The 9344-nt window shown below is 45.4% G+C and overlaps 1 long non-coding RNA gene across 1 annotated transcript; it reads left to right on the top strand.

Annotated features, from left to right (window-relative positions):
- The first annotated feature begins 2241 nt into the window (after window positions 1-2241).
- On the top strand, window positions 2242-8214 carry LOC119970156. The gene is made up of 3 exons (XR_005461549.1): window positions 2242-2320; window positions 4496-4608; window positions 7440-8214. It is a non-coding gene; the product is annotated as an uncharacterized LOC119970156 (long non-coding RNA).
- The last annotated feature ends 1130 nt before the right edge of the window (window positions 8215-9344 follow it).

The raw sequence follows: 9344 nt of genomic DNA, 5'->3' as shown, positions 1-9344 counted from the left end.
ACTTCAATTTCCACGCAAGTATTTCCAAATCCCATTCTTGATAAAACATGCCTCAGAATCCTCTCCCAAACCAAGCTTTCTCTCAGATGCTTCACCACGGATCCACTTCCAGGATTTCAATCTCTCCTTTCAGTATTCCCCTGCCTTGGATTTCCACGTGCATTAAAGCTTCCACACAATCTCTCAGGTACCCCGTCCTGCCAACAGAAGACTACAGCTTCACTGGCTGTATCAAGTTATCCCCAACCTTAGGATCGCTTGAGACCTCTGACTTCTCACTAGTCAACTTCACCCAGTCCACACCTTGCATCTCTGTCTTTAACTGGGAGCCTCTCTCCTCTGCCCCTTTCTTGAACTTCAGTGAACAGTCCCCTTTTCAATTTACGGTTTCTGTAATGAACTCCAATTGGTTTTATTGGTTGGCCAATTGGAGTATGAGCTCCCTCAATAATAGCTCATTGAGGGGGCCCATATAATCACCTGTATAGGCTTTGTGAGCCAGTTTTAAGTTGACTGGACTGCTAGCAGCACTGTTTGTAGCTGCTCCTGTAATAGAACATAGTATCGTTATTGTAAATAAATATTGGTGTGGTGACGGAACTCCTGCCTCCCGTGGGTTAATACAGAGACCTTTGACTTCTGTCTTCCTGCAACTTCTCTTTCATTCCAAGGCTTCTAAAACTCTCAGTTCTTTTTTTTTTTAAATTTAGATTAGCCAATTATTTTTTTCCAATTAAGGGGCAATTTAGCGTGGCCAATCCACCTACTCTGCACATTTTTGGGTTGTGGGGGCGAAACCCACGCAGACACGGGGAGAATGTGCAAACTCCACACGGACAGTGACCCAGAGCCGGGATCGAACCTGGGACCTCAGCGCCGTGAGGCGGTTGTGCTAACCACTAGGCCACCGTGCTGCCCGTCAGTTCTTTAGCTTCTGGGACTTTCTTCCTTGCCCGTACTCCATTATTGTGCCTGTCTGCTCCTGGCAGTTTCTGTGAGAGCTGCTTCCCCTCAGGTTCCTGGCTCTGACTGATATTGGGTCTAGTTTAAAAGTAAACTCAAAATGTCTTTCCAAATTTAAGTGATAAGCAACAACCTAGTCCTTTGTTACATCTGTTTGTTTTTGCGTCGCAAACTCCCTAATCAAAATGGAGGCACAGTTTGAAATGAAACCAAATCCCCCATTCATGCAAGCACCATTGTTTAACATGAATATAATTTTTTTTTAATAAATTTAGATTACCCAATTATTTTTTCCAATTAAGGGGCAATTTAGCATGGCCAATCCACCTACTCTGCACATTTTTGGGTTGTGGGGGCGAAACCCACGCAGACACGGGGAGAATGTGCAAATTCCACACGGACAGTGACCCAGAGCCGGGATCGAACCTGGGACCTCAGCGCCGTGAGGCGGTTGTGCTAACCACTAGGCCACCGTGCTGCCTTACATGAATATAATTAAGGTTTTAACCTTTTCTCACACAGAAACAAGCAATTAAACTCACATAAGCCTATACCTTGTTTCTAATGCCCAAATATACAAATATGGATCGCTTAAATCTACCTCGGTTTCCTGACACGAGGTAATGGGAATAATCAATTGGGTGGCCGGTCACCAAAGTCTTGCAAAGCAACAGCTTTGACGGCCCCTTGATTGAAATTAATGGAGAAAATTAAGGGGGAGAAAAAAAAGATAAAACTAAAGGACAAAAATCATTCAATACACACCTTAATTACACCGATTGGTTTGCCCTGACAGATTGTCCCTTCAATGTTTAGTCAATGTTGTGCAATATGTCAGCCATGAGTCACAAGGCGGCTAACTGAGCCTTCAGATATGGCTAATTGCATTTCTGCTTCATAACTAAAGTGAGTTCGAGACCTGTCTCTCGGTTTGTGATCACAATCTCCTTTTTGCACAGCATATGCCTGTGTTCTTTAATTTTTCCACTTGCTTGTTGGTGAAATGTTAAGATGAAAAGTTTGTAACTGATTCTTAATTTCTCAATTATTCTGGGCACTTTACTTCCTTTGTTATTCAATGGCCATAGATGTTTGTTGAGTAAATGTACACGTGCCTTCTTGTGAGTGTGGATAAGGCCGATTCTACTAAATTAATGCAAAAATATGGTTGCCATAGTCGCATCTGTGACTACTCAGCAATTTCTATTGGCCCAACACTGTCATATGTACAACAGAATCCTGAGGGAGAGTTTGAAATGAAGGAAATACCTCAGGGGAGTAAAGATGAAGATTGAAGTTACCGAGGGAAGAGGAATGTGTAAAGGCTGAGGGAAAGAAAGTTGGAAGTTATCTTAAGGTGAGAAACCCAGGTAGGCCTTGGTGGGGGACAATACAATGAGGAAAGAAGTAAGAGGGATGAAATTGTTTGAAGCTGGCGAAGGTACCAGTGGAATGGAAAGAGATGAAAATGCAACTTGTGAATTTGAAAATGCAATGAAAAACGAAATGAAATGAAAATTGCTTATTGTCACGAGTAGGCTTCAATGAAGTTACTGTGAAAAGCCCCTAGTCGCCACATTCCGGCGCCTGTCCGGGGAGGCTGGTACGGGAATCGAACCGTGCTGCTGGCCTGCTTGGTCTGCTTTAAAAGCCAGCGATTTAGCTCAGTGAGCTAAACCAGCCCCTGTATGTAAAATGTAAAAATTTACATTTCCAGTAAAGTAAGAGCATTTGTGTTGTACCTTATCATCCTCTGCATGTCTCTAAACATGCTTCAAAGTCAATTCATTACTTTTGAAGTCTAATAGGCAAACACAGCAGGTGGGTTGTTCACAGCCAGATGACACAAATGGCTAACTGGATCAATCAAATCTGTCTTTGATGCTATTGATTGAAGAAGAACTGTTGGCTGAATCAGCAGCAGGGATCATAACTGGGCAGAATTCTCCCATTTTGATACTAAGTGCCGTGGCGGGGTCAGGAACGTGGAATATTTTCCGCGGCGGAGGCTGGCGAGTAAACACGCCGAACCATCAGGTCCTGACAATACTAATTATGCACCCGGGTGTTTCGTGCTGTATTCAGTGGCAGACAGGCCTGCATGGCACTTAATCTGTCATCATATCCATGAACCGTATTGAAAAGACGCCCAACATCGCTGCTCCACTATTGAAGTAAAAAGGTGGTCCTCCGGAGAATGAAGATGGATCTCTGGGAGCATGCTGAGGCCAGAAGATGGACCTCCCGAGAAAGCAGGTGGATCTTCTGGAACATTCGGAGGTTGGAAGGGACACCTACTCTGGGAGGTCCACCTATAGATGCTTCTCCAACCCACTGCTATGGTGTGCCAGGGTGTACGGTTGGGGGCAGCCTCCATCCTGAACTCCAGATGCCACCCCGGGCATTATTCAGATGAGACCCAACATCTGCCTGCCAAGTTGTTCCAAACATGATTCATGCCGTACATTTTCCTGCTAGCATCGCGGAGAATCTGGTGGTGGAGGGGGGGGGGGGGGGGGGGGGGGGGGGGGGGGGGAGCCAGTTCTTCAGCTGCATTCCTTTACTGGGATGCAAATGAGGTTCAAGCCGGCCTCTGGTGGGTTTCCTGAGCTGCCATGGTGGGCACCAGAGGCAGATCCTGCTGCAGATTTACGCTGGCGCAAAACCGATTTCTGGGCTTCCTGCCATATTCTCCCACCATGCCCGCCATCAAACACTGGGAGAATTCTGCCCAGTGTTTCTAAAGCCTGGCATCCTGGTGTTTATATTGCAGCCTAAAGGATATGGTAACGGACTGGTAACCCTGAAGTGCGATGTTTATAATCCGACCACAGGAAGTTGCGAAATTCAATAAATAGTCAGGTAAAATAGTTGTGTAACGCTTTTAGTCGTTGTAAAAAGAAACCTCCATCACTCATGTATTTCAGAGCAGAAAATCTCATCCTGAAGGAGTTCTTCAGCTTTACGTTTATTCATCAGTAAAGAAATACCTCCGGTAATTGTTTTGATGCACTGTTCAGTATCTTCAATGATACCCGTTTCCCCAGTACATGCAGCAATATGACACAAGGTTAAGTGCCCCAAAACCGACAACCTCAGAACTGAGGCCGTGCTAGATTTTGGATCTTGCTGGATTTCAGGCCAGGTAGTTTGGGCCATGTTATATTACGTGATTGTAATACGTCGTTACTCTTTTGCTTACTTCCTGAATGGTCTGATGGTTGTAGTTCAGAAAAACTATCAATCTTCAGATTAAGCAAATTCGTTATTTATTAAATAACGAATATAAATATCAATGAGTTTGTTCACTCTTCTACAACTATAACTGATGATTAAGTAAATAAGAAGGAGTACAAATAATGTTTAACTACACGTGCCAACTAAGTTATCTCTCTAACACTCTGCTCACTAGTCACTACTGATACGAAGAGATGGGGATCTCCTCTGAGTGCAGTTTATATACATGGATCTGGTGCTGCCATCTCGTGGTTGTCTAGCACTATATTGTAGACATTAACCCTTTACATATCAGCAGATATACAGATCACTACAGGCCAGTGTCACTCGAAGCGTGAGAATACATCAGCGACGAGTGGCTCAGCGGATAAGCAGACTGGTGCCACACTGCACAGATAAAGTCTCCAAGTAAGTTCCATTTTTTTTAGTTTACACGACTGAAATCTGAAAATGTCCAGTTTTTGGTAAACTCCGGTTTCTGGACAGCTGAATTTGAGACTGTACATCCATGGGTTCATGAAGGGAACCAATTAGGGGTGGCCAGGTTCCCTCCCTGCAGGACAAGAGTGAGCAAGTTGTGTTTTTACAAAAGTCCATCAGCTTTGATGGTTTGATGGTGATTTCTTATCCTCCCCTGGTGGCAGCCCACGGATATTTTGAATTCAATTTTGCAACTTGCTGTGGTGAGATTTGAACTCACTGGGGCCAATTAGCTGAGCCCCGTGCCTGGCCGGAGAATCGGCGCAACCGCGCCACGACGCCGGCGCGCGATTCTCCGAGGTGCGAAGAATCGGCGCCATTTGCGCCGGCGCGTTTGGCACGGAGCCGGCTGTGGGCTGCTGGAATCGGCGGGCCGCTGATTCTCTGGCCCAGGTAGGCCGAGCGGCCATGTTGATATGACAGAGTCCTGCCAGCGGCGTTGGTCCTGCCTGCTCGCTGACGGCGAGAACTCTGCGGGAACGGCCTGTGGGGGGGGGGGGGGCTCCTTCACCAGGGGGGGGCCCTCCGATGAGGTCTGGAACGTGATCAGGGCCCACCAATCGGCGGGCCGTCTTCTCTCCGCCCGGGCCTACTTTCTGGCGCGCCGGCCCCTGAACACTGACGCCATGTTGAGTCGGGGCCGGCGCGCTGAAGAAGTCCCCCGCGCATGCGCAGGTTCCCCCCTGTGGGGGCCAGAATTGGTCGTACCAGGGCCTGGTTCGCGCCATAGTGAAACGCAACGGCGTTCGCGACAGCTCGACCACTTGGGCTCCATATCGGAGAATCGCCCCACTAACTCTGACTTGCTAGTTGAATATCCTAGAGAGAGTACATCTTGCAGTAATGTACAGTTTCCTGCATCACTGGCACCTTTTTCTCTCTCCTCAATGGAATGAGCACAATAGTGTAAAAACAGAGCTGCAACAACAGCAATTCCTCGGTGGTGCTTTTCCTTCGAGAGTGTTTTGCTGTGTAAAAGCTTAACTTTATGTACCTAAAAATATACCTGACCCAAAGTATAATGGAATCACTGCAGTGCAAAAGGAGGCCAATCCACTCTGCACCGACCCTCCGAAAGATCCAACGGCCACCCGGGAGCCTAACCTGCACTTCCCTGGACACTCAGGGACAATTTATCATGGCCAATAGGGCAGCACAGTAGCACAAGTGGATAGCACTGTGGCTTCACAGCGGCAGGATCCCAGGTTCGATTCCCCGCTGGGTCACTGTCTGTGCAGAGTCTTCACGTTCTCCCCGTGTTTATGTGGATTTCCTCCGGGTGTTCCCGTTTCCTTCCACAGTCCAAAGACGTGCAGGTTAGGTGGATTGGCCATGATAAATTGCCCTTTGTGACCAGAAGGTTAGATGGGGTTATTGGGTAACGGGGATAGGGTGGAAGTGAGGACTTAAGTGGGTCGGTGCAAACTCGATGGGCAGAATGGCCTCCTTCTGCACTGTATGTTCTATGTTCAAATCACCTAACCTGCACCATCTTTTGGAATGTGAGAGGAAACCAGACTGCCCGGAGGAAATCCATTCAGACATGAAGAGAAAGTGCAAACTCCACACAGACAGTCACCCGAGGCCGGAATCAAACCTGGGTTCCTGGCGCTGTGAGGCAGCAGCGCTAACCACTGTGACTCCATATATCATTGTATAAAATCAATACTGGATTCGAACAAAAGTTCTGGCAGGCAATGTAATGGTGATGCAACATGGCTGCCACAACTTGACGCAGAATTCAACCAATCTGCCACCCACTGATGTTATATTTACCTCCAAATATATTGAATAGGCAGCATAAAGGTAGATTTCTGTCATGTTGATGGCTTATTTTCTTCTATAAAATAGTATTTGACAAGCAGATATTGTTTTTTCTTTAAATGCGACAAGTTCAATCTAACAAGACCTTTATTCACAAAATAAATATCAGACCTTTAGTGGTTACAGAGATTGGGAAACAACTTCATGATAAGCAGAACTGTTCAGGAAGTTGTGAAGGGGTTAATGCTGGTTTGAAAGGTAAAGTGAGACAATCTGGTGATTATGCAAAAATAAATGTGTGCAATTTTCTGTGTGGAGAATTGTGTAAAATGCGTCGGATACTGGGGCATTGTTGCAGTACAGTAATAGGAATTGGGAATTAATACATCTGTACTCGTTTTCACTGATAACATACTGAAGCTGTTTAATTTTTAAATCTCTGCGTTTCCCCCTGCCTGCCCATACCTCCCCCACTCCACCATCCCCCCTCCTCCATCCCTGCCCACATCTCCCCTCCCCCATCCCCCCCTCCACTAACTTCAAAGCTACAATGTCAATTAAAAAGAGCAGCCTCACAGACCTTGGCAAGATGTAATCTTAAAATGCTGGGAGCACCTTGCCCATGAGGCATACATTCTAGACAGGGTTGAAGAACTACACTGCATAGCAGCAACTGCACCAGAATGTTTAACAATTACATGTCTGCGTCCATGCAATTCACAGACACTGAAAGCATTCAAACTACACTTATACAGTAAAGAATACAGGAATATTTCTTTTGTTGGAAATTGGATTTCGCAGCCCTTGATTGTTCAGCAGCCCGATCAAGGCTACGGTTTCTATGTGTTAGTAACACAACATCAAAAACACTGGAAAATGTATTTTGATCGTTATGTCCAACTAAATTATTAGTACGTACTTTTAGTATGCGGTTATCAATTCACGAGGGATGGTCAATATAAATAAACATTCTCTCTAAATTTCTGAATCACTAGCCCATGCCAGGAATCAGAGGAGATAGCTAATCTCCCATACCCTTGTGAAGTGTGCTAAAGACATCTTCTTGCTACTGCCATGACGATGGAGGGGGAGAAATACGGAATTAGGCGTGAAATATGGAACTTTTAAAAAAAGACCTGAGTTTTTTTGTGTCACAAAGTGGCTGATAATGTACAGTCAGCCACTGACTGAATTGCTGCAGGGTGATCCTCCAATAGACAATGGAACCCAGACCAGGGACTTCCAAAACATCCAGGATATGGTTACCATCTCTGGGAAAGACAAAGGGAGATAATGGCTATCTCATCACAAGAGATCCTGTGAGTAAGGCTGAGACGGAATAGTGGATTCGTCTTCCCATTTGGAACATACAAATAATGGGTTAACCATCAGCTGGAAAGCTGCCCCGGGTTGTCTGTTTTGTGGACTCTGGGGGAAGTGCTGGAAGCTTTTAGCAGAAGAAAATATCAGCACACACACAGTGCCCCTGTAAAATTATTTTTACAGGTATATGTTCAATCTCTCTCTCTCTGACTGTGGAATTCTGTCAAGTCAAAAGGCCACCGCTAAAAAGAGAATGGAGAAGCTTCACTGCCAAACCACAGAACACTAGAATTGAAAAACAATTTTTCGCATGTGGAAGTCAACTCGACTGGAATCTCAAATCGTAATGGCTACCACGCTTCATCATCCATTCTTCACAAGTCAAGGACTGTTCTGAATACCTTTTTAAAAATCTATTTGCTTACTTTGAACTCAATTCTCGCTTCTAATCTGTATAAATGCATACGCATATGTTTTACCATTTTTTCCTGGCCTGTTAGTAGTTTTTTCTTTTAAATTTAGAGTCCCCAATTCATTTTTTCCAATTAAGGGTCAATTTAGCATGTCCAATCCACCTACCCTGCACATCTTTGTGTTGTGGGGACAAAACCCACGCAGACACGCAAAAAATGTGCAAACTCCATACGGACAGTGACCCAGAGCCGGGATCGAACCTGGGACCTCGGCGGCGTGAGACTGCAGTGCTAACCACTGCGCCACCATGCTGTGATGGCCTTTTAGTAGTTAATAAGCTCATTCTATCTTTCACTCAAAAAAACCTGGTTAAATTGGCACCTTGTAAAATATAAATATTGGGCCTGGGGAAAGATTCGCGAAAAGGGATCCTTTTTAGATTAAATCTTGTTGCTACCAACAGAGGGGATTGAATAAAGACCAGGGAGCTAGTATACCTCTCCTCACCTGGGTTTGTAATAATTTGGGGGTATCCCAGCTGGACGTTGACAAATCTAGGAGTCTCGCCCATATCAATAAATTTGGGGAACCTCACCCGAGGTGTTAGTGACACAACAATATGTACTCCCATTATATTTTCCGTTTTATCTTGACTCAAAGTGAAATGGCTCTGATTTTCTCATTGGGATGGGTTCACAAAGAAGATTGTTAAATTGCACACTATAACCCATTAAAAAAAAAATCAATCAACTCCACTCGCCCGGCCTGTGCTAATCTTAGTGTCACTACCCACGTCAATATGAATGAGCACCACCAGTAATTTGAAATGCTAGTCACTTCATTTCAGGACTGGAAGTTCGAACTCAAAAAGATACCAGTCACCATGCTGCCTAACCTAATCTGAGTAGGTCTTTCTAATCGATTGTTAGAAATTCCAGAACAGGGGCAGCACGGTGGCCTAGTGGTTAGCACAACCGCCTCACGGCGCTGAGGTCCCAGGTTCGATCCCGGCTCTGGGTCAGTGTCCGTGTGGAGTTTGCACATTCTCCCCGCGTCTGCGTGGGTTTCGCCCCCACAACCCAAAAATGTGCAGAGTAGGTGGATTGGCCACGCTAAATTGCCCCTTAATTGGAAAAAATAATTGGCTAATCTAAATTTTAAAA

This window comes from Scyliorhinus canicula, chromosome 8, assembly GCF_902713615.1.
Source record: "Scyliorhinus canicula chromosome 8, sScyCan1.1, whole genome shotgun sequence".
Classification (NCBI taxonomy): domain Eukaryota; kingdom Metazoa; phylum Chordata; class Chondrichthyes; order Carcharhiniformes; family Scyliorhinidae; genus Scyliorhinus; species Scyliorhinus canicula.
The sequence above is the reverse complement of the archived record's forward strand: the minus strand, read 5'-3'. Positions and strand labels throughout refer to the sequence as shown.